The sequence below is a fragment of the Rattus norvegicus genome, chromosome 16 (genome assembly GCF_021556685.1).
Source record: "Rattus norvegicus strain SHRSP/BbbUtx chromosome 16, alternate assembly SHRSP_T2T, whole genome shotgun sequence".
Classification (NCBI taxonomy): Eukaryota; Metazoa; Chordata; class Mammalia; order Rodentia; family Muridae; genus Rattus; species Rattus norvegicus.
Window position 1 is genome coordinate 24,829,519 of NC_141549.1, and position 26,056 is coordinate 24,855,574.

The 26,056-nt window shown below is 40.1% G+C and overlaps 1 long non-coding RNA gene across 1 annotated transcript in view; it reads left to right on the forward strand.

Moving 5' to 3' along the window:
* LOC148000482 (uncharacterized) overlaps nucleotides 1-26,056 on the forward strand; it is an 87,621-nt gene that overhangs the window by 22,655 nt on the left and 38,910 nt on the right. The window contains exon 2 of the long non-coding RNA XR_015639748.1: nucleotides 23,991-24,088. This is a non-coding gene — a long non-coding RNA (uncharacterized LOC148000482). The remainder of the gene's footprint in view (nucleotides 1-23,990; nucleotides 24,089-26,056) is intronic.

Below are 26,056 nucleotides of genomic sequence, written 5' to 3' on the forward strand. Positions count from 1 at the left end.
TAAAAACTGTATGGTATTGGTACAGAGACAGACAGATAGACCAGAGGAATAGAATTGAAGACCCAGAAATGAAGCCACACACATATGGTCACTTGATTTTTGACAAAGGAGCCAAAACCATACAATGGAAAAAAGCATTTTTTAACTAATGGTACAGGTTCAACTGGACATCAGCATGTAGAAGAATGCAGATCAATCCATGCTAATCACCCTGTACAAAACTTAAGTCCAAGTGGATCAAGGACCTCCACATCAAACCAGATACACTCAAACTAATAGAAGAAAAAGTGGGGAAGTGTCTTGAACACATGGGCACTGGAGAAGATTTCCTGAACAAAACACCAATGGCTTATACTCTAAGATCAAGAATGGACAAATGGGATCTCATAAAACTACAAAAACTCAATAAAACTCTTGCAAACTAAATCTAAGAAAACATCCATCAGCATCAAGTAGGCTTCATCCCAGGCATGCAGGGATGGTTTAATATACGGAAAACCATCAATGTAACCCACTATATAAACAAATTCAAAGATAAGAAGCACATGGTCATTTCATTAAAAACTGAGAAAGCATTTGACAAAATTCCACACTCCTTCATTATAAAAGTCCTGGAAAGATCAGGAATTCAAGGCCCATATCTAAACATAGTAAAAGCAACATACAGCAAACCAGTAGCTAACATCAAACTAAATGGAGAGAAACTTGAAGCCATCCCACTAAAATCAGGGACTACACAAGGCTGCCCATGCTCTCACTACTTATTCTATATAGTACCGGAAATCCTAGTCAGAGCAATCAGACAGCAAAAGCAGGTCAAAGGGATACAAATTGGAAGGGAAGAAATCAAAATATCACTATTTGCAGATGATATGATAGTGTACTTAAGCGAACACAAAAGATCCACCAGAGAACTCCTTAACCTGATAAACAACTTCAGCAAAGTGCCGGGGTGTAAAATTAACTCAAACAAATCAGTAGCCTTACTCTACCCAAAGGATAAACAGGCTGAGAGAGAAATTAGGGAATGGCTCCCTTAACAATAGTCCCAAATAACATAAAATGCCTTGGTGTGATGTTAACCAAGCAAGTGAGAGATCTGTATGACAAGAATTTCAAATCTCTGAAGAAATTGGAGAAGATCTCAGAAGATGACAAGATCTTCCATGCTCAAGGATTAGCAGGATTAATATGCTAAAGTTGGCCATTTTGCCAAAATCAATCTACAGGTCAATGCAATCCCCATCAAATTTCCTGCTCAATTCTTTATAGAGATAGAGAGAGCAATTTGCAAATTCATTTGGAATAACAAAACCCCAGGATGGCGAAAACTGTACTCAACAATAAAAGAAATTCTGGGGGAATCACCATCCCTGACTTCAAGCAGTATTACAGAGCAATAATCTTCAAAACTTTATGGTATTGGTACAGAGACAGGCAGGTAGATCAGTGCAACAGAATTGACGATCCAGCAATGAACCACACACCTGTAGCCTCTTGATCTTTGACAAAGGAGCTAAAACTGTCCAATGGAAGAAAGATAGCATTTTCAACAGATGGTGCTGGTTCAACTGGAGGTCAGCATATAGAAGAATGGAAATGGATCCATTCTTATCACCCTGTACAAAGCTTAAATCCAAGTGGATCAAGAAACTCCACATCAAACCAGATACACTCGAATTGATAGAAGAAAAATTGGAGAAGAGTCTCAAACACATGGGCACTGGGGAAAATTTCCTGAACAAAACAAAAATGGCTTATGCTCTAAGATCAAGAATCAACAAATGGGACCTCATAAAACTACAAAGCTTTTGTAAAGCAAAAGACAATGTCATTAGGACAAAACAGCAACCAGCAGATTGGGAAAAGATCTTTACCAATTCTACATGTGATAGAGAGCTATTATCAATCCAAAATATACAAAGAACTCGGGAGGTAGACTCCAGAGAGCCAAATCACTCTATCAAAAATAGGGTACAGAGCTAAAGAAAACATTCTCAGCTGAGGATTATCAAATGGCCAAAAAGCATCTAAAGAAATGTTCAACATCCTTAGTCATCACGTGAATGCAAATCAAACAGCCCTGAGATAAAAAAAAAAAAAAAAAAAAAAAAAAACTCAGGTGACAGCAGACGCTGGTGAGGATGTGGAGAAAGAGGAACACTCCTCCATTGTTGGGGGGATTGCAAACTTCTACAACCTCTCTGGAAATCAGGCTCTCCAGCCTCAGAAAATTGGACATTACACTACCTCAGCACCCAGCTCTACCACCCTTGGGCACATACCCAAAAGATGCTCAAACATACAACAAAGACACATGCTCCACTATGTTCATAGCAGTCTTATTTATAATAGCCAGGAGCCGGAAAGAACCCAGATGCCCTTCAACAGAAGAAAGGATTCAAAAAAATGTGATAAATCTACACAATGAAGTATTACTCAGCTATCAAAAACAATGACTTCATGAAATTCATAGGCAAATGGAATGAACTAGAAAATATCATGCTGAGTGAGGTTACTCAATGACAAAAAACACACTTGGTATGCACTCATTGATAAGTGGATATTAGTCAAAAACCCAATTTCCCAAGACACAATCTACAGACCACAGGAAGCTCAAGAAGAAGGATGACCAAAATGCAGATGCTCCTACATTTTCTTAAAATTGGGGAAAATATTCATGTGATGGGATATGGAAGCGAAGTTTAGAGCAGCGACTCAAGAAATGGCTGTTCAGAGCCTGACACACATATGGCCCATGTATATACAACCACCAAAACTAGATAAGATTGATGAAGCTAAAAAGGGACCGGACATAGATCTCTCCTGAGAGACAATCCAGAGCATGTCTAATACAGAGGTCAATGCTAGCAGCAAACCACCAAACTGAGAAGAGGACCCTGTTGGGCAGAATTAGAGGAAGTATTGAAAGATTTGAAGGAGCTTGCAACCCCATAAAAACAAGAATGCCAACCAACCAGAGCCTCCAGGGACTAAACCATCACCTAAAGACTATACATGGACTGACCCAGGTCTCCAGCTGCATATGTAGCAGAGAATAGCCTTGTTGGGGCACCAGTGGAAGGGAAAGCCCTTGATCTTTCCACGGTTGGACCGCCAGTTCAGGGGAATATGGGGGAGGGCAATGAGGGGGATGTATAGGAGGAATACCTGTATAGGGGAGAAGGAGGGGAAGGAATGTGGGCTTATGGACAGGAAACCAGGAAGGGGAATAACCTTTGAAATGTAAGTAAAGAAACATATAATAAAAAATTAAAAATAAATAAATTTAAAAATAAGAAAATAAATAAATAAATAAATAAATAAATAAATAAATAAATAAATAAGGCTGCAATGGAACATAGTGGATCATGTGTCCTTGTTAAATGTTGGGGAATCTTTGTAGGTATATGCCCAGGGTTATATATCTGGTTCTGAGGCACGGTGTCCAGTTTTCTGAAGAACCTCCAGCCTGATTTCCGGAGTGATTGAACAAGCCTGCAATGCTAACAGCAATGGAGGGCTGTTCCTCTTTTTCCACATGTTGGCCAGCATATGCTGTCACATGAGTTTTTACTCTTTGCCATTCAGACTGATATGAGGTAGAATCTCATGGTCATTTTGAGTTTCATTTCCCTCATGACTAAGGATTTTGAACACTTCTTTATATGCTGCTTGGACATTTGAAATTCATCAGTTGAGAATTCTTTACCTCTGTACCCCATTTTTAATAGGGTTATTTTTCTCTCAGGAGTTTAACTTCTGGGAATTCCATGAAGCCACAGTTATGTTGATAACTAAACCACACAAAGACTCAAAAAAGAAAGAGAACTTCAGACCAATTTTTCCTATGAATATCGAGGCAAAAATACTCAATAAATTTCTAACAAACCTATTTCAAGAACGCCTTAAAATAACCATTCATCATGATAAAGCAGAGTTCTGCCCAGAGACGCAGGGATGATTCAATATATGAATATCAATCAACATAATCTACTATATAAACAAACTAAAAAATACATTATCATTAAAAGCCTTGGGCAAAATACACCACCCCTTAATGTTAAAAGTCTTGAATAATCAGGAATTCACGGCCCAAATCCAAACATAATAAAAGCAAGGAACAGCAAACCAATGTGCAATATCAAACTGACAGAACGTTCACATATTCATGGAAGTTGAACAACTCTATCCTCAATGACAACTTGGTCAAGGAAGAATTAAAGAAATAAAGACTTCTTAGAATTTAATGAATATGAAGATACAAAATATCGAAATATAAGGGACACAATGAAAGCAGTGCTAAGAGTAAAACTCATAGCTCTGAGTGCCTGCAAAAGAAACAGGAGAGAGCATACTCAGCTACATGACAGCACACCTAAAAGCTCTAGAACAAAAGAAACAGATACACCCAAGTGGTGTATTTGTAGAAGGCAGCAAATAATCAAACTCCGGGCTAAAATTAAGCAAGTAGAAACAAAAAGGATTACATAAAGATTCAACAAAACCTGGAGCTGTTTCTTTGAGAAATCAACAAGATAGATAAACACTTAGACAGACTAACCAGAGATCACAGAGAAGTGTAGCCAAATCAAAAAAAAATCATAAATGAAAAGAGAGACATAGCAAAATCTGAGTAAATTAAAAAAATCATTAGATCATCCAACAAAAGCCTATATTCAGCATAACTGGAAAATCTGGAGGAAATGGATAATTTTCTAGACAAATACCATTTACCAATGTTAAATGAGGAACACATAAACCATCTAAACAATCCTGTAACTCCTAAAGAAATAGAAGCAGTGATTAAGAGTCGCCTAACCAAAAAGAGCCCAGGACGAGATGGATTTAGTGCAGAATTCTATCAGAATAGAAGATATCACAGCAATACTATCCCGATTATTCCCCCAAATAGAAACAGATGGAGCACTCCCAAATTCCTTCTATGAAGCTACAATTACTCTTATACAGAAACCACACAAAGACCCCATGAAGAAAGAGAAGTTCAGACCAATTTCTTTTATGAATATTGACACAAAAATACTCAATAAAATTCTTGTAAATGGCAAACAGAATCAAAGAACACATCAAAACCATCATCCATCATGATCAAGTAGGCTTCATCCCAGGCATGCAGGGATGGTTTAATATACAGAAAACCATCAACATAATCCACTATATAAACAAACCGAAAGAACAAAACCACATGATCATTTCATTAGATGCTGAGAAAGCATTTGACAAAATTTCAACACCCCTTCATAATCAAAGTTCTGGAAAGAATAGGAATTGAAGGCCCATACCTAAACATAGTAAAAGCCATATACAGCAAACCAGTTGCTAACATTAAACTAAATAGACAGTAACTTGAAGCAATCCCACGAAAATCAGGGACTACACAAGGTTACCCACTCTCTCCCTACTTATTCAATATAGTTCTTGAAGTTCTAGCCAGAGCAATCAGACAACAAAAGGAGATCGAAGGGATAAAGATTGGAAAAGTGGAAGTCAAAATATCACTATTTGCAGATGATATGATAGTATATCTAAGTGAACCCAAAAGTCCCACCAGAGAACTACTAAAACTGATAAACACCTTATGCAAAGTGGCTGGATCTAAAATTACTCAAATAAATCAGTAGCCTTCCTCTACACAAAAGAGAAACAAGCCAAGAAAGAAATAGGGAAATGACACCCTTCCTAATAGTCCCAAATAATAAAAAATACCTCGGTGTGACTCTAGCCAAGCAAGTGAAAGATCTGTATGATAATAACTTTAAGCCTCTGAAGAAAGAAATTGAAGAAGACCTCAGAAGATGGAAAGATCTCCCATGCTCATGGATTGGCAGGATTAATATAGTAAAAATGGCCATTTTACCAAAAGCGATCTACAGATTCAACGCAATCCCCATCAAAATACCAATCCAATTCTCCAGAGAGTTAGACAATTTGCAAATTCATCTGGAATAACAAAAAACCCAGGATAGCTAAAACTATCCTCAAAAATGAAATCACTTCCAGGGGAATCCACTATCCCTGAACTCAAGCAGTAATACAGAGCAATAGTGATAAAAAAAACTGCATGCTATTGGTACAGAGACAGACAGACAAGTGCAATAGAAGTGAAGATGCAGAAATGAACCCATACACCTATGGTCACTTGATTTTTGACAAAGGAGCCAAAACCATCCAGTGGAAAAAAGAGCATTTTCAGCAAATGGTGCTGGTTCAACTGGTGGTCAGCCTGTAGAAGAATGCAGATCAATCCATTCTTATCACCCTGTACAAAGCTTAAGTCCACATGGATCAAGGACCACCACATCAAACCACATACACTGGAAGTTATAGAATAAATAGTGGGGAACTGTGTCAAACATGTAGGGACTGAGAAAAATTTCCTGAAAAAATGCCAATGGCTTATGCTCTAAGATCAAGAATCAAGACATGGGACCTTATAAAACTGCAAAGCTTCTGTAAGGCAATGTACACTGTCATTAGGACAAAACAGCAACCTATAAATTGGGAAAAAATCTTTACCAATACTACATCCGACACAAGGCTAGTATCAAAAATAGATGAACTCAAGAACTTAGGCTCCAGAGAGCCAAATAACACTATTTAAAAATGTGGGGCAGGCTCTGAACGGCCATTCCTTGAGTGTCTGTTGTAAAGATTGCCTCCATATCCCCTCCTATGAATACTTTTTTCCCCCCATTTTAAGGATTGCAAGCGTCTGCATTTTGCTCATCCTTCTTCTTGAGCTTCATGGGGTCTGGGGATTGCATCTAGGGTAATTTGAGCTTTTGGGCTAACATACAATAATCACTGAGTGTACACCATGTGTGTTTTCCTGTGAATGGGTTAACTCACTCAGGTTGATATTTTCTAGTTCTTTCCATTTGCCTCTGAGTTTCATGAAGTCATTGTTTTTGATAGTTGAGTAGTACTCCATTGTGTAGATGTACCACATTTTCTGAATCAATTTCTCTGTTGAAGGCATCTGAATCCTTTCCAGTTTCTGGCTATTATAAATAAGGTTGCTATGAAAATAATGGAGCATGTTTTCTTGTTGCATGTTGGAGCATCATTTGGGTCTACGCCCAGGAGAGGTATAGCTGGGTCCTTAGGTAATGCAACGTCCAATTTTCTGAGGAACCTCCAGACTGATTTCCAAAGTGGTTATACCAGTTTGCAATTCCACCAACAATGGAGGAGTGTTCCTCTTTCTCCACATCCTCACCAGCATCTGCTGTCACCTGAGATTTTTATCCTAGCCTTTCTGACTGGTGTGAGGTAGAATCTCAGGGATTTTTTGATTTGCATTTCCCTGATGTCTAAGAATATTGAACATTTCCTAAGGTGCTTCTCGCCCATTCGATATTCCTCACCTTTTAATTTGTGTGTGTGTGTGTGTGTGTGTGTGTGTGTGTGTATCCACCAAAACTAGGTAAGATTGATGAAGCTAAGAAGAGCATGCTGACAGGAACCAGATATAGGTCTCTCCTACAGACACAACCAGAGCATGTCAAATACATAGGTAAACACTAGCACCAACCCACTCAACTGAAAACGGGACTCCCTTGGGGAAATTCCAGAAGGAATTGAAAGATCTGAAGGTTCTTGCCACCCCATAAGAATACCAAGGCCTACCATCCAGAGCTTCCAGGGACTAAACCACTACCCAAAGACCATACATGGACTGACCCAGGACTCCAAATGCATATGTTGCAGAGTTGGAATATCATTTCTTAGGCACCAGTGGAAGGGGAAGTCCTTGGTCCTGCCAAGGTTGGACCCCAGAGCGGGGGAATGTCTGGGGGTGTAGAACGGGAGAATGAATGGGAGGGCCTCAGTTATGGTGAAGGAGGAGGGGATAGGAGGCTTATGGATAGGAAAATGGGAAAGGAATGTACATCTAAAATGTAAATTAAGAAATATATCCCATCAAAAAAGAGAAGAAGAAGAAGAAGAAGAAGAAGAAGAAGAAGAAGAAGAAGAAGAAGAAGAAGAAGAAGAAGAAGAAGAAGAAGAAGAAGAAAAAGAAAACGGACTGGAGGAGCTGAAGGGGTTTCAACCCCATAAGATTAATTACAACATCAACCATTCAGACCCTCCAGGGCTCCCAAAGACTAAACCAGCAACCAAAGAGAAGCTCGACACCCGTGTGTTGCTTTTCTAGGTATCACACTATTTATTTACTGACTAACTCATTTATGAGATTTTGCTTTCTTTGTTTGTTTTGAATACGGGCACTGTAGGATAGGCTGGAAGCCTCCAACAGGGCTTCTAGCTGACCCTCTTGACACACTAAACCTGTCTAGCTCCACATGGCTCCTGGCACTTAGAGAACTTTAATTAGTCCAGTAACTGCTCACAGTTAGTGAATGATTCGAAATTGACAACAATGTCTGTGGAGCGTGTTAAATTACAACAGTCAACACAAATCTAAGTAATCTTCCATCCAATAAAAACTATAATGTATGTAAAGTAAAAAGTGAGGGCTAGCCTTCATTTTAAAATTCTTGGATTGATCAGGAATTCAAGGCCCATACCTAAACATAGTAAAAACAATATAGAGCAAACCAGTGGCCAATATCAAACTAAATGGAGAAAACCTTGAAGAATTAGCACTAAAGTCCACTGCCTTCCTCTATTCAAAGGATAAACAGGCTCAGAAAGGAATTAGGGAAATGACACCCTTCAAAACAGTAACAAATGATATAAAATACCTCGCTGTGACTCTAATCAAACAAGTGAATGATCTCTTTGACAAGAACTTTAAATTTCTAAAGAAAGAACTTGAACAAGATCTCATAAGATGGAAAGATTTCCCATGCTCACATATTGGCAGGATTAAAATTGTAAAAATGGAAATCTGACCAAAAGCAATCTAAGATTCAATGTAATTCCCATGAAAGTTCCAACTCTATTCCTCATTTAGGTAGAAAGAGGAATGTGCAAATTCATTTGGAATAATAAAAAATCCAGGGTAGTGAGAACTGTCCTCAAAAATGAAAGAACTTCTGGGAGACTCACCATCCCAGGCGTCAGGCTGTATTACATATCAATAGTGATAAAAACTGCATGGTTTAGTACACAGACAGGCAGGTTGATCAAGGGAGTAGAATTGGAGACAGAGAAATGAACCCACACAACTTTGGTCACTTGATGTTTGACAAAGACACTGAAGTCATTCAGTGGAAAAAAGACAGCATTTCCAGCAAATGCTGTTGAATCAACTGGCAGTCAGCATGTAGAATGCAAATCAAACTTTTCTTGTCACCCTGTACACAGCTAAAGTCCACGTGAATTGAGGATCTCCACATAGAAGCAGATACACTCAAAATAATAAAAGGAAAATTGGGGAAGAGCCTGGACCACATGGGCACTGGGGAAATTTTCCTGAATAGAACACCAATAGCTTAGGCTCCAATTTCAAGTATCGAAAAATGAGACCTCAAAAAATTGCAAAGATTATGCAAGGAAAAGGACACTGTCATTAGGACAAAATGGAAACTAACAGATTAGAAAAAGATCTTTACGACTCCTACATCTGATAGAAGGCTAATATGCAACGTATACAAAGAAATCTATGTTTAGACTCCAGAGAATCAAATAGCTCTATTACAAAATGAGGAGGTGCAAACTTAAATAAAGAATTCTAAACTGAGGAATATCAAATGTCCCAGAAACTCCTAAGGAACTATTGAATATCCTTAATCATCAGGGAAATGTAAATCAAGAAAATGAAGAGATTCCACCTCACACCAGTAGAATGACTAAGAACAAAATCTCAGGTGACAACAGATGTTGGTGAGGATGTGGAGAAAGAGGAACACTCCTCCTTGTAGGTGGGAGAGCAAGCTGGTACAACTCTAGAAATTACTTAGCATGTTCCTCAGAAAATTGGGCATAGTACTACCTGAGGACCCAGCTATACCCCATCCTGGGCATACATCTAAAAGGGGCTCCAACATATAACAAAGACACATGCTCAAATTATGATCATAGCACCCTTTTTGTAATTGCCTGGAGCTGGAAAGAACCCAGATGTCCCTCCATGTACAAAGTACACATTGACACACTCATGTCTTCAGGTCATATGTAGCAGAGGATGACCTTTTTGGGAACCAATGAGAGGAGAAGCCCTTGGTCTTGCCAAGGCTCCACCTCCCAGTGTAAGGGAATGCTAAGACAGGGAGGTGGGAAGGGGTGAGTGGATGGGTGGGAAAACACCCTAATAGAAGAGGGGGAGGGGCAATGTGATAGGCGGTTCATGGATGGGAAACTAGGAAAGGGGATAACATTTGAAATGGGAACAAAAAATATCAAATAAAAATCCCCCCACCCCCAGAATAGGGAGGCTAAGTTTAGAATAGACGTAGAAGGAACACCCATTCAGAGCCTGCCCCACATGTGGCCCATACATATACAGCCACCAAACTAGATAAGATGGATGAAGCAAAGAAGTGCAGGCTGACAGGAACCAGATGTAGATCTCTCCTGAGAAACACAGCCAGAATACAGCAAATACATAAGTGGATGCCAGCAGCGAACCACTGAACTGAGAACGGGACCCCCGTTGAAGGAATCAGAGAAAGGATTGAAAGAGCTTGAAGGGACTTGAGACCCCATATGAACAACAATGCCAAGCAACCAGAGCTTCCAGGGACTAAGCCACTACCTAAAGACTATACATGGACTGACCCTGGACTCCAACTGCATAGGTAGCAATGAATAGCCTAGTAAGGTCATCAGTGGAAGGGGAAGCCATTGGTCCTGCCAAGGCTGGACCCTTAAATAATGGGATTCTTGGGGTGAGGTAATGGGGGGAGAATGGGGAGGGGAACACCCATATAGAAGAGGAGGAGGAGGGGTTCGGGGGATGTTGGCCTGGAAACCGGGAAAGGGAATAACAATTGAAATGTAAATAAGATACATCCAATTTAATATTGACCGGGAAAATAAAAGAAAAGGAAAAAATCGCCCCCCCGCAGAAAAATAATGAAGCGCTTTTGCGGTTGGTAAACCTCACTTGGTAAAACATTTGCCCTGAAAACCTGACTGTAGATGTGGGGATAAGGGGAGCCCCAAGGCTTACTTGCCTGCAAGTGTGAATAGCAATGTGCTCCTAGATAGTAAATCAATCACACGAGGGTGTGGCTGGGTGAGGTTTCTCTCCAGAACAGAGGGACCAGGGGTGGAACCCACAGGGAGGCCTGATGGCCTGAGTTCAGTCCTCAGAAGCCAGAACAGAACCGTCAGTTGGCTCTGTCCTCTGACCACTACACACTTAGCTCCACATGTGTGGGGCACTGGAAAGTGAGAGAAAGACAATGGCAATCTCTAACCTTCACATGTATATCAGTGCAAAATCAACAGAACAGAAGGTCCTCACTCACCTTCTGTGAAGGGGACATGGTCACAGTTCCTGTTCAAAATGTCTTTTATCCATTAGCAAACAGGTAATGTTGATCTAATATTCATTATTGATATTGCCCTAAAGTTGACAATTTGTCTTATGATAAATTTTCGAGTGTTGTCTATTATAATTAATGCTCTATATATTAATAAAGTCTTCATAGAATCAGGGGTTATGGAGGGGGGATGGGGATAACATTTGAAATGTAAATACATAAAATATCTAAGAAAAAAGAAAAAAGAACAAAAAGAACAAAAACAGGAAAAACAAAAAGAAAATCTACATGGGGGCATGGCAGTGACCAGCTCTAGTTTTGGTTTGAATAACACTCAGTTCTGATTGCTAGGACACACAGGGCAGCTCACAACTGTTTATAGCTGCAGCCCCAGGGGAACCAGCACCAGGTTCTACCACATATGGTACACAGAAAATACACAGAGGTAAAACGATTGTGTGTGTGTGTGTGTGTGTGTGTGTGTGTGTGTGTGTGTGTGTTTGCCCGCGTGCATATGTGTCTGTATCTGTGTGCCTTTTTGTATGTTTACACAACTTAAGTTATACATAAAAATAAAATGAGGTAGTTTCATTAAGGCCTAGGACCTGCTGTCACACAGGGTGGAGGTCTCATATGACTAAGAGCTTTCAGCAGGTATAGACTCAGGAGTCCCCAGGCTTGGGCTCTGTCTTCAAATCATGGGTCACCTGGTACCCATCATGAAAAGGATGCTTAGGGATCCTGAAGAAAGACAAGCAGCTAGGGAGAGCAGCAGAACGCCTTGACTTGCTGTTTGGCAAATGGTGCTGCAGAGACTTGTGAGATTGCCTGGGCTCTGTTAATGTTTTTGGGGTTTTGCTTTGGTTTGGTGTTTTGAGCCAGGGTTTCTCTGTAGACCAGGCTGCCCACAAAGTGAGATTCTATCTCAGAAGTAGTAAGTTACCTTGCCAGAGACGGTGTCATCTGCTTCAGATGTCTTCTGTGAGCCCTTGTAGAAAGGTTGCTGACTGATTTATGTGATGCCACAGAGCTGTTTGTAATGAGGCAGGAAAACAGGGACGTATGTGAGGGCTGCCTTTGCTCCTTGTGTATCACAGGCCAAATCCTTCCTTCCTAAACTCCAGACTTGCGCGCTGCCCCTTTACCTCTTGAGCAGATGAAGTCCTTGTGGAGATGACCGCAGCTCCATCCTGCAGTTGTTGGTTCTGACAGACAGCCCCGAGAGACCACAAAGCCTTTAAGGATAGGGCGTGTTCTGGAAGTCCGCTGATGTGGGGTTCACCCACACTGGACAGCCTAGACGGAGCAAGTCTCACATCCGCCATCTTGGTGAAGGCCCACAACAGCTCCAGGAAGCGGAAGTACATGGATCGGGGGAGGAGTCCTCCAGCACTGGTTAGAATGGACAGTCTCAAAACGGCCAGGGAGGTAAACGCCCCAAGCATGTCCAGGATCGAGGCCACTTCTCTTTTCATCACGGAGAGGTCTCTGTGACCTCTGTCTCAGTACTTTTCTCCCTGACATGATTTATTAATACATGTATGTTATTTTGGGGTTATTTATTTTTCCACTACTGTCAATGCCAGTCACCTTAAAAGGCAATCATTCACCTATTCCAAAAACACTGTGGGTTTATTCTACATTTCTCTCAGCGAACAAAAGCAAAAAGTGCCAAGTATAACAGTTTAATATTTGTCACCAAGTTAAAAAAACAAATGAAAAAAATACATATATAAATACATATATATACACATATATATTTTTATATATATATGCATGCATGCGCCAAGGGAATACATACGGAGCCAAAAACTAACAGAGGACAGAAGGCTCCACCTAGACATCTTGTGTCACACAATTTCACCTCCAGTAACAGGAATGGGTAACAAACTGCTGAGTCATTAACCATAGGGTCCTATAGGAAGCCTCAACTGTCACAGGCTTGTGTCAAGACTATTGGTTGGTCTACACAATCTGATGTTCAGGACTGATTTCTGATGGTAACACTTCTGTCATCACAGTGGGAGAGGTTGAGCCGGGGTCTAGCTAGACTCTTCACCCTACTAACCAGAGTTCATAATACTGGAAGGTACCCTGTCTGCTACTGGAGGGCAAAGGTAATCCTCAATATCTGTCACCTACAAACCGTGCAACCTACAATGACAACTATGTGGAAGCCCAAAAGCATCTTCAAATCTAATTCCAGGTGATCTAGACCCCTCTTATATCTTCACAGGCCCAGACATGCATGTAGTGCACCGACAGACACATAGGCAAAACTTTCACACATAGGAAATAAGCATAATGTTTCAATAATAATAGGTTCACAGGTATGTAGTAAACTTATGTGCTAAGTTCATTACTTACAAGCGTACAATGTAGTAGTGGTTTCTTAGTACTTTATTAAAGTCATGCTCCCATTACCCTATTGTTTTAAAAACATTCTCATCTTTGACAGGAAACCCTGGGCCATTACAAGTTACTCTTTTTTACTCCACAGCCTACCCCCTATCAACTTTTTAGGCACCAGTTCCAACTATCCCTCTTTGATGATAGAAGTATGACCTTCAAATATAGAACCTTAAAACCAGGTTGTGTACAGCTCCAATGCCATTGCAATAGCCCATAATATGAATGGTTTTCTGAGGGGCCCTTTGATTAATGAGGAAACAAGCTGGTACCCAATCTAACTTCTGCTTTACGTTTCTCATTCTGTTAGTGTTTGTTGTTGCTGTTGTTGCTGCTGCTGCTGCTGCTGCTGCAGTTGTTGTGTTTAATTGATTGATTTCTTTTTGTTGTCTTGTTTTTGAGGTTTTGTTTGATTGATTGATTGATTGATTGATTGTGTGAGTGCGTGTATGTCCGTGTGTGTGTGTGTGTGTGTGTGTGTGTGTGTGTGTGTGTGTGTGTGTGTGTAGCATCCCTGGCTGTCCGATACCTAACTCTGTAGACCAGGCTGGCTTTAAACTCATGGAGAACTACATGTCTCAGCCTCTTGAGTGCTGGGATTAAAGGCATATGTCACCACCAACCAGTTCATTCTAGGTATTTAATAGAAATTAATGATCTAATATAAAAATAAAGCTTTTTGGTCATTAAAAATGCTATTTTCACTGAGTTTACGGATTGTAATGTGTTTTCATGTTTTAGGATTATTATGAATACCTCTTGTCATTGCTAGATACTAGTCCATTGTATTGATACGCCACACTTTGTTTACCTATTCATCATGCTATACTTCTTGGGGTTCCTCCCTTTTGTCATTTGTAAGTTCTGTGCACATTCAGCTGCTTGAGGCTGAACCATTTTATATTTATAGTTCCAACAGTAATATAGAAGGTTGCTATTTCTCAGTTCCTTTACAGTCTCACATGTGCCATACAAGTGCTCCACCACTGACCTACACACTCAGCATATGAATATATATATATCATTTTATTATACTATATGTTATATATAAATGAGAAACTTATAAGAGTATTTGTGAAATGTATGTGTCAACTACACTCCAGTGCTCTGTGAACTGAGCTATCGAAGTCTCTTCAAAACAACTACAGAAAATACTTGCAAAGTAGGTTTTATACCAGGAAAGCAGGGATGGTTCAGTTACAAACACTCAACAAGTCATCTGCCATATAAACAAACTGAAAGAAAAAATCAGCAATTGATGACAGAGTGGAGACTGAGGGATACTAGCCAAACTTGATACCCATCTGTGGGCAAGCACCAATCCTTGACATTTCATAATACTCTATAACAGAGTATTTTATAACAATTATAACAATTACAGACAAGTGTTTAGCATGGCTGTCCTCTGAGAGGCTCCACTGAACAGCTTACTCAGACAGATGCAGACATCCACAGCTAAACACTGGGTAGAACTTACGGACTCATATACAAGATTCAGAAGAAGGATTGCAGCCCTCAAGGGGAATGAAACTCCATAGGCCGTCCAGCAGAGTTAACTAAACTTGACACTTTGGGCTCTCAGCATCTGAACCACCAGCAAAAGAACATACAGGGGTTGGAGACAGGCCTCCCAGTACATGTGTGGCAGATATGCAGCTCGATATTCATGTGTGGCCTGAGCAACTGGAGCAGGGGCTGGACCAAAAGTTGTTGCTTTTCTGGTTGGTATGTTCTTCTAGCTAGGTATCTAGCTGGAAATCTCTGGAGAAAGGTCTTGAAATCCATTGCCCATGCTGACCTTTTACTGTTGAGATTTTAGACATCTTTATATATTTTGGACAAAAAATTGCTATAAGCCTATACCTTTACATAAACTTCTGGAAATATTTCAAACAGCAGGAAAAACACACTGACTTCTTCTGGACACAAATGAATTAAAAAAATCAGGAACTTGAGTGTCAGGCCCTGGTGTCTTATACAATTATTTATTGTACTAAAAATTATTTACTTCCCTTAAAATGTTGTGCTTGTCTTCACAGTTCGAGAGCTGCCTTCCATGTGTGAAGCAAACTCGCACTGCCTCTAAAGTACTTGCACATCCTTACGTGTTCCTTAATATTGTCTAAGATTTGATGTACTTAGAAAGTGACAGAAATATTAGAAATGCTTCTGCTTTTTAAATGAAAAGAATGTCAATGGGAAGAAATTTGTAGAAAAGCAACCATTGAGATGACACAGCACCTAAGATCATTTTCCATTCAAGCCTGATGACCTGCAATCTTGGTAGGAGGATCAAACCAATTCTAAGACATTGCACTCTCACCTCTACATATGGACTTTGTCACTTACAAACACACACACACACACACACACACACACAGAGAGAGAGAGAGAGAGAGAGAGAGAGAGAGAGAGAGAGAGAGAGAGAGAGAGAGAGAGAGTGGGGAGGGGCAGAGATTACTGCCTTGTTCACATGATTTGCTCAACCTGTTTTTTTTTTTTTTTTTTTCCGGAGCTGGGGACCGAACCCAGGGCCTTGCGCTTCCTAGGCAAGCGCTCTACCACTGAGCTAAATCCCCAGCCCCTCAACCTGTTTTCTTATACAACTGAGGCCCATCCACCCAGAAGTACCAACATCTAGTATCACCACCTACAATTACAGGGGACATTCTACCTTAACCACAGAAAATGACCCACAGACTTCCTTCAAGACAATGTGATGGAGAAGATTCCTCTACTCTGATTCAGTCTTCCCAGATTATATGTAGATTTATGGAAAGTTCATTAAAATCAAACAGCACAACATCCTCCAAGGCTCAGTTACTGTTGTGGAAGAGGGAGTCAGAAAAGATATAAGGACAAAATGTGGGGAGACGTGCTGTGAAACTAGGTCTTCTGGATGTGACAAAGTAATGACAGTCATGAATATAATAAGGGTGTTTTCCTCAAAACGCCCTACACGAGAATGGAGCATCACCATCATCTCAGGTATTTGGAATGGCTCATAAAGTCATCATTAATGGCCACTTGTGGAGGGAGCAGAATAAACGTTTTACAAAAATAAAGAAAGAAAAAAAGGAAAGAAAGGAGGAAGGAAAGGAAAGAAAGAAAATTCAGAGAAGCCACATTTCAACTGTCTTCTCTTTGCCAACTAATAACACATGACATGATAATATGAGAAGTAAGAGTAGGGTTAAAGATTGTTTTCCCTTGAAAATACACTAAAAAAGCTACTGATGCAATAAAAATTTTAAAATGCAAGACTTTCACTTTGAACATTTTAATGGGAAACTCTTACAATTAAGAGGCAAGCAGTTTAATTCAAAACTCATATGCTAAGTCCCTTGGACAAACAATACAGTCTGTGACACCAAGGTGTTCTATTTAGCAACTTTATGATATATCCTCACAAATCAGAGGGACAGGCAATGTACACTCCCTTCACATATTAAGTGCATGTAGTATATATCGGGAAGAGATTTAACTGAAAGACGGAGTTAGAGGTCAGTGTTTGGTCAAACTATAGGCTCTATGGTGGAGGGTTACAGTGAAGACAGCACAAACCAGAAACCTAGAAGCACTACATACAAACAGCTAAAGGCAAGAAGGCACATGTGTGATGGGAAGCTACAAAGGAGTGGACTGAGAGTCTCTGAGAGATTAAAATGAATACTGAACAGTGGCCTGATTGATAAGGTTGGCTTAGTGCAGGCTGTGAACACTGACAACTAACCTAAAGGAAGGGCTAAGTCCTGAGGAAGCAGTGCATGAGCCTAAGTGGCATCTGATTTTGTGCAAAGGGGGACAGAGCTGCCATCTCAACAATGCAACACATTGACCTCTGTTGAAACCCTGGGCAGATAGCTACAGGGTTACACATCTGGGTCCATTGATCTCCTTGGACTGTTTTTCTCACAATGCTCTGCTGCCTTTCCTTTACAACTTTATAACATGTGAAGACCTGACTCCATAACTTACCATTTCTCCAATTGTCATCTGCTGTTCATGATGTCACTTATTTCTGAAAAAATTTAATTCAATTGGATATATATATTCATTCTTGTTACTGGCCTGCTACCTGCCTAATCACGAAAAAGAAGAAGAAATGAGTCATTTTCAGGACACTGCAGTCACAGAGACATGGATTCTCCTTGATCAAGGTTCCAATCTCCTGGATTGCATCATCTGGTAAGTGCGTGAGAAGTATTTGTTCTTTTCACACATAAAATCCTGTTCACCAAAATCAGTGAGTGCACAGTGCACCCTTCAGGTGCAGACCTGACCTATTAGACTGAGAATAAATTTTAACAAACATCCATGCTCAGTGGAATCCAAACATCACATCTGTCTTCCCAAGTGGAGGATATTTATACTCATTAAATTGCAGATATTACTAAAATACCTAAATACTGAAGGGAAACCCAGGGTGGCTGGTGCCATTGTGCCGTCCTTAGGTGATGCTCCCACAGGTCCTCTGAATGCACGAAAGGGAAAGTACTGACCTCTACCTTCATCCACTCAGCAATTCCTTGTTTGAATCCTATTGACTTCTTAGTATTACTTCTCAGATTCCATGTTGTTTTTTCTTCTCTTTTACTAGGGACTTGGTATTATGTCGGTAAGTCACTCACTACAGTAATCTATCACCCCAATCTCTTAGAATCTCTACGTTTATTTGCTATAGAGATAATGAAGTCTTGAGGGAGAGACGTAAAGGAGTCATCCCATTTAAAATGGAGTTACCACCTTCTCTGTACACTTTCCAGGTTGGGGTCTCTGTGTTAGTGTCTATAGCCTACAAGAAGATGATGCTTTTCTAATGAGGGTTCCAAACACAGATCTATAGCTATGACAGTCATTTCATTGATACGGATAAGAGTACTGAGTTTTCCTCTTGGCTCAGGACATATCTACTCTTAGGGTTTTGGCTGCTTTAGCAGTTTCAGGCCTGGCTTCCATCACATAGAGTGTGTCTGAAATAGAATCAGGAAAGAGAATTATTTCCATAATATGTGTTCCACTACTGTACCAGAACATCTTACGAGCCAGTAACTGGTTTACTTTGCAGTATTTGTAGCTTTGGAATAACCATGTTTGCATTTCTGTTCTGAAATCATGCAGACTACTTTACGTATCATGAATGCTACTTGGTAGGTGTGAAGCTTAATAGATAAGGTTTATCTTGGTTTGTATTGTAAATATACTTATTTTTATAAGAATCTACTAAGATTTTTATGAATGGCAGAGGCATCATATTCAGTCAAATGATGATGATCATTGATTTATGCCATGTTTTAAATTTCAGGAGGTATGATTTATGAATGGTTGCTTTTATTCTCTGTGCTATAGGACTAATGTTCAGGAAGTACCATTCTGTACAGTAAAGTCAAACATATTTCCTACTTTCTCCTCTGCCACATTTGTTGTGTGAAGTATTATGCAGATCCGTATGTATGTGATGTATGTGGTATTGACTTCTGTGCTTGGTGTTGAAATGGACTAAGTTTCTGTCTTCTGCATGCAGTTATCTCTATGGATCAGTGTAATTTGATAAAGTGCTGTCAATTCCCCATATACTGTGGATGTTTTCTTTATTTTTATTTTGATTTTTTAAATTTATTTATTTATTTATACTTTTCTCCAAACCCTTCTCCAAATTTTGGCTTCATATTTCCTACTATAAATATTTTTGTTCCCCCTTCTAAGAAATACTGACACATAGACATTTTGGTTGTCCTTCTTCTTGAGCTTTATGTGATCTGTGGATTGCACCTTGGCTCATCTGAGCTTTGGGGCTACTATTCACTTATCAGTGAGTGCACACCATCTGTGTTATTTTCTGGGGTCACCTCACTCAAGATGATATTTTCTAGTTCCATCCTTTTGCCTATGAATTTCATGAAGTCATTGTCTTTTTAATAGCTGAGTAGTACTGCGTTTGTGTAATTGTACCACATTCTCTGTATCCATTCTTTTGTTGATGGACTTCTGGGTTCTTTCCAGATTCTAGCTATTAAAAATAAGGCTTCTATGGACTTACTGGAGCATGTTTGTCCGTTATATGTTGGAGCATCTATTGATTCTATGCCCAGGAATGAGTATACCTGGGTCCTCAGGTAGTACTATGTCCAATTTTCTGAGGAAACTCCCAACTGATTTCCAGAGCAGTTGTACTGGCTTGCTATACAAGTAACAGTGGAGGAGTGTTCCTCTTTCTCCACATCCTTGCCAGCATCTGTCATCACCTGAGTTTTTGTTCTTAGCCATGCTGAGGGGTGTGAGGAGGAATCTCAGCATTGTTTTGATTTCCATTCCCCTGATGACTAAGGTTGTTGAACATTTCTATAGGTACTTCACAGCCATTCAATATTCCTCAGCTTAGGACTTTAGTTGTGTGAACAGACACCATGGCCGAGGCAACTCTTAAAAGGACACCATTTCATTAGGGCTGGTTTACAGCTTCAGAGGTTCAGACCTGTTATCATCACAGCAGGATCACTGCAGCCACCAATCAGACATGGTGAAGGAGGATCTGAGAGCGGTAGATCTTCATCTGGATGGTCCTACAGAATACTGCCTTCTAGGCAGCTAGGATGAGTGTGTTAAACCCCTTACACACAGTCGCACACCTACTCCAACAGGGCCACACCTACTCCAACAGGACCATGCTTCTAATAGTGCCACCCCTGAGCCAAGGAAATATAAACCATCACATCCAACTCCACCATATTAATCCTTCTGACCTAGGAGCGTGGGGCCTTTCCATGTTACTGTATCTTCTTCTGTTAATTTACGTTAAGTTTAGAGTTTTTAACTGTACAAGTCATTCAATTCCTTGGTTATATTTAATCTATAATATCTGTGAGAATCTGTGAGTTTGCTTATTTGCAGAGTGTGCTGGGTATTTGGATTTAAGAAATTAACTTGGTTTGATGCATTCCTTTTCCTCTAATACAATGCTGAACAATTGAATAGCTGCAGGGGAATTTTGGTGGAGGCTTTAGAGTCTTTTGTGTATATCAACCACCCAGGCCTAAATAAAGTGACATTGGCTTCATTCTTTCAAGGGTGTACATCTATCTCATTCACTTGTGCTGTTATTCTAGCTAAGACTTCAATGATTTTATTGAACAGGGGAAGATCAAATATACTTTTCACATTTCTGATTTCTGATTTAGTGTGAATGCTTGGGCATATATATTTTAGAATGATACTTGCTGTGTACCATTCTTATCTTGTCTTTATTATATTGAACTGTATCCTGGGTCTGATGGTTTATATGTGTGAAGCCCAGGGAATAGCAATATTCCAAGTTGTGACCATGTTGGAATGTGTGTCACTGAGGTGTAGGCTTTAGGACCCTGATCCTAGCTGCATGGGAGTCAGTCTTAAACTAACAGCCTTCACATAAAGATGTAGTCTCTCAGCTCCTCCTGCACCATGTCTCCCTGGATGCCACCATACCCCTACCTTGATGATAATCAAGTGAACCTCTGAACACATAAACCAGCCCCAATTAAACGTTGTCCTTCATAAGATTTGTCTTGGTCATGGTGTCTATTCACAGCAGTAATACCCTAACTAGGACACTGGGTATCCCTATTCTCTCAAGGATGTCTTTCAATACTAACGTTGAATAATTTCAAAACCATTTTACCTCTCCTCAGTTGGTCATATAGACTCTGACTTTAATAATGCAATAAATAATATTTAATCCTCTAGATAGACAAGATCTTATCTGCATCTCTAGGATCATGAGAGCTTTATAATGGTGAATTATCATTTTGATGTAGATATGAATAATTTCTTAAAGGGTTATACTGACAATTTTACATCTACAAAGATCCAAAGAATTTTTAATTAGTAAATAAATTAATCAATTTTACACTCTAGATATTATTCCCCTCCTGGCCCATTCCCCAAGAATTCTGGATCCCATAATCCCCCGCCAATTCTACTGGGGATATCCACACCCACAAAACGTCTAAACTTCCTGGGGCCTCCAATCTCTTGAGGATTAGTGGCATCTTCTGTGACAGAAGCCTGACCAAGGGGTCCTCTGCTATATATTACATATACTTTTGTTTTATTTTTTATATTTTTATTCACTTTATATCTCAATCATTGCCCCCTCTGAGACCATCCTAACACCATTCTTCCTTCCATCCCACCTCTCCTCCTCCTCTAAGCGGTTGAACTCCCCAGCCCCGTGAGTATTCCCGCACCTTGCCACATCAAGAAACAGCAGGATTACGTTCATCCACTCCTACTGAGTCTAGAAAAAGTATCAGATTTCACAGACAAGAAACGGCTTTAAAAAGAGCTCCCACCCCACTTTTAGCACTCGAAATAAAGAGTGAGCTGCACATCTTCAACAAATGTGTGTCAGACAAGGTCTGCTTCATGTACTACATAGTTCAGTCTCTGAGAGGTCCCAAAGGTTCAGTTTAGATGACTCTGTTGGTATTCTGTGTAGTTGATGTTCTGTTCCAGGCCCTCACTCATTCCCCTAAATCTCCCATAAGAGTCTGTAGGCATGATACAATGTTTCACTATGGGTTTCTGAATCTGTTTCAGTCAGCTGCTAGGTAGAACCTGTCAGCGGAGGGTTAAGTGATTCCTTTGTCTTCTAGTATAACAAAGTATCATTAATATTGTCAGGAACTTGTACTTGCCTGTGGATGGGTCTAAACTTGGACCTTTATAGGTTGTCCATTCCCATAGTCTCTGCTCCACATTTCTCTCTGCATTTCTTGTAGGAAGGATAAACTTGGGGTCAAAAGTTTTGTGTCTTCTTATGGGTTGTTGTCCTTATATTCCCACTGGAGTTCCTGTGTGGCTACAGAAGTGGCATCTTCAGTTTCCATATCCCCACTGCCAGGAGTATCAGCTAATGTCACCACTATTTACCGTGGGAAATTTCCCACTCCAGGTGTCTGGTATATCCTCAAGATGTTCCCACCTTCCGCACCCCACAACTCTGTCTCTCTCTGCCTCTGTCTGTCTCTCTCTCTGTCTCTCTGTCTCTGTCTCTGTCTCTCTCCTCTCTCTCTCTCTGTCTCTCTCTCTCTCTTTTTCTCTCTGTCTCTCTCTCCCTCTCTCCAGCTATAGGTTTTCATTTACACTTCTGGTTCTCCAGCCCTCTCTTCTGTCTCTCCTCAAACTTCATACTCAACTCATTCCCTATTCCTCTTCCTATCCCTCTCTTACTCAGTCCTCTCCCTACATATTTCTCCTATGACTATTTTATTCCCCCTCCTAAGTGAGAATCAGGTATTTTATATTGAGCTTTCCTTCATATTCAGTATCTTTCTGTATATACGGTATATTATGATTACACTGTAATTTTGACTAATAAGCACTTATAAGTCAGTACATTCAATGCATGTTTTTGGGTGTGGGTTACCTAACTCAGGATGATATTCTCAATTTCCACCTATTTGCTTGCAAAATTCAAGATGTCTTTGTTTTTCATAGCTGAATAGTATTCTACAGTGCAAATGTACCACATTATTTTTTATCCATCCTTGTTTTAGGGGCAATTGAATTGTTTCTAGTTTATGGGTATTATGAACAAAGCTACTATGATCATAGTTGAGCAAGTGTCCCTGTTGTATAGTAGGTAACCGTTTGTGTAAATGCCTAGGAGAGGTATAGCTAGGTCTTGAGGTAAAATTATTTTGAGTATTCAGAGAAAATGCCAAATTAATTTTCCAAATTGATTGTACAAATTTCTACTCCAGCAACAATGAAAAAATCTTTTCTGTGCTCCACATCCTTACCAGCATGTACTATCACTTGAAATTATGGACTTAGCCTTTCTAACAGTGTATATGAAATCTCAGCATCATTTTGATTCTCATTTCAAAGATGGTTAAGGACTTTGAAGATTTCTTTAAGTGCTTCTTGGCCATTTGAAATTCCTTTGTTGAGAATTCTCTGCTTATCTTTGTACCCCAATTTTAATTGATAAACCCAGGGACCCGAAAGCCTGACCTGGGAGGGCTTAAGAAGTAGTGCTCTCTTGAAGAGCTCCAACTGCCATGGACAAAAACAAAGCAAAATTACACTATAAAATAGGGAAAATCAATGTGGGGCTTAGAGGAATGACTCAATATTGATAAGGGTTGGTTGCATTTTCCAACAACCTATTTCTATTCTCAGAATCATCCAGTGCCTAAGAGCACTTACATCTCTGGGACCTGAACCTCTCTTCTGGACACTATAGGTGCAACATAGGTGGTAAAAACAGACACCCATGGGTAAGTATGTATTATTTTGATATTTGACCTGTATAGATACTTAGCATGTATTTCTGTGCACCAAATGAATGTAGTGTCTGTAGCATCCAGAATAGAATTCAACATCCCCTTCAAACTGTAGTTACACACAGTTGAAGGCCAAAATGTACAGCTGCATATTAGGCTCAGGTCTCCTAGAAGTGCAGTTAGCCAAAGCTCTTAACGACTGAGCCATATCTCTAGACCTAAAAATATTCCAAAGGATAAAATACTATAGAATCAATTTTTAAAGTGCACTGAAAATTTCAGAGTTGCAACAGAGTGTAGGGGGATGCAATTGTTGCAACCAAAGTAACAACAAAGAAGTTCTAGACTCATAAACAGTGAATTTAGAAGGAGAGAACTATTTTCTTGATCAGTAAGCATGAAAGAGTAGGAATTAGGTGGACCTCGCTCTCCTACAGGATTAAGAATGGAAAAAGAGTCAGTTTTAGAATTCAGAAGACAAAATTCTCTTCAACATAGAACATGGAATGTTTTGAGGTCACTTACCATCTTCTAAATTTCCACAGACATTTTCTTCTTTAAACTGCCCTCAGAAAATATTTAGTTCCATTGATTTCCAGTTTTTATAGGAATAGCCCTCTACTCTTTTTCATTTCATTCGTAAGATTTTTTATTTACATATGAAATGATTCCCCTCCAGAAAACCTCAGCCCATCACATCACCCCACACCATGTCTCCACAAGGGCACTCCCCACCCTCCCACCCACTCCCACCTGCTTCCCTGCCCTGGCATTCTCCTTCACTGGGGCATTGTGTCTTCACAGGACCACAGGCCTCCCTTCCCATTGATGCCCAACAAGGTCCATCTTCTGCTCCATATTCTGCTGGAGCCAGGGGTTGCTCCATGTGTATGCTTTACTTGGAGCTTTAGTCCCTGGATGCTCTGCGGTATCTGGTTGGTTGACATTGTTTTTCTTCCTATGGGGTCCTTTCTCTAACTCCTCCATTGTGGTCCCACTTCTCAGTCCAATGGTTTGTTGAGAACATTGCCTCTAAATTTCTCAGGCTCTGGCAGAGCCTCTCAGATGACACCTATATCAGGCTCCTGTCAGCATGCACCTCTTGGCATCCCCAAGAGTGCCTGAGTTTGGTGACTGCATGTGGGATGGATCCCCTTACGTTGCACTCTCTGGATGGCCTTTCCTTCAGTCTCTGCTTCACACTTTGTATTCCCTCCTATGACTAATTTATACTCCCTTTGTGTAGGGGTGTGTGTGTGTAGGTGTGTGTGTGTTTGTGTGCGTGTGTGTGTGTGTGTGTGTGTGTCTTTCATTCAGGAATGTAAACAATTGAGGCACGCTGTAAACCTCTCACTGGGATTTATTAAATAAATATTAATTCTATGTTCATATTGTGTAAACATTTGTGTTTATATCCTTGGTAAACTGTGATCATATTCACAATGAGGCATTTCCTTTCATTTTTCTGACGTTTCTTGTTGCTATTGTCAATATAATTGAAATAAGGTGAGGTTGGACTCTTGAATGGACACACAAGGCAGGGCCTTGTTTTCACACTTTTCTGCTTTATCAGGAGCTCTGAAGAATTAGCTACCGTATGCAGAAAAACCGTGGACTAAACCCTTCTGAAAATGTGCTGTCAACAGAAACAAAATCCTGCGCTTCCTTCACTACATGATTTTTATAAAGCTATTAGAATAAATTGATGAAGTTCATCATCACAAACATCTCCCCATTTGATTTCAAGCAGGCATGGTAACAGGATCGGCTCTGCATGGCAAACCTGAGGCCTGAATGATGTAGGAGGAGGAGCCGGAGGCAGAGATGGATCTTTGCTATCAGCATGATTTATTGTGTGCTGTCTCCCAGGTTTATCATGTCCCTATTTATGTTGTGAGTGTGTGGGGGTTGTGGGTTTTTGAACATTTCTATGTTTAATATTTAATTGAATACTGTTGATAT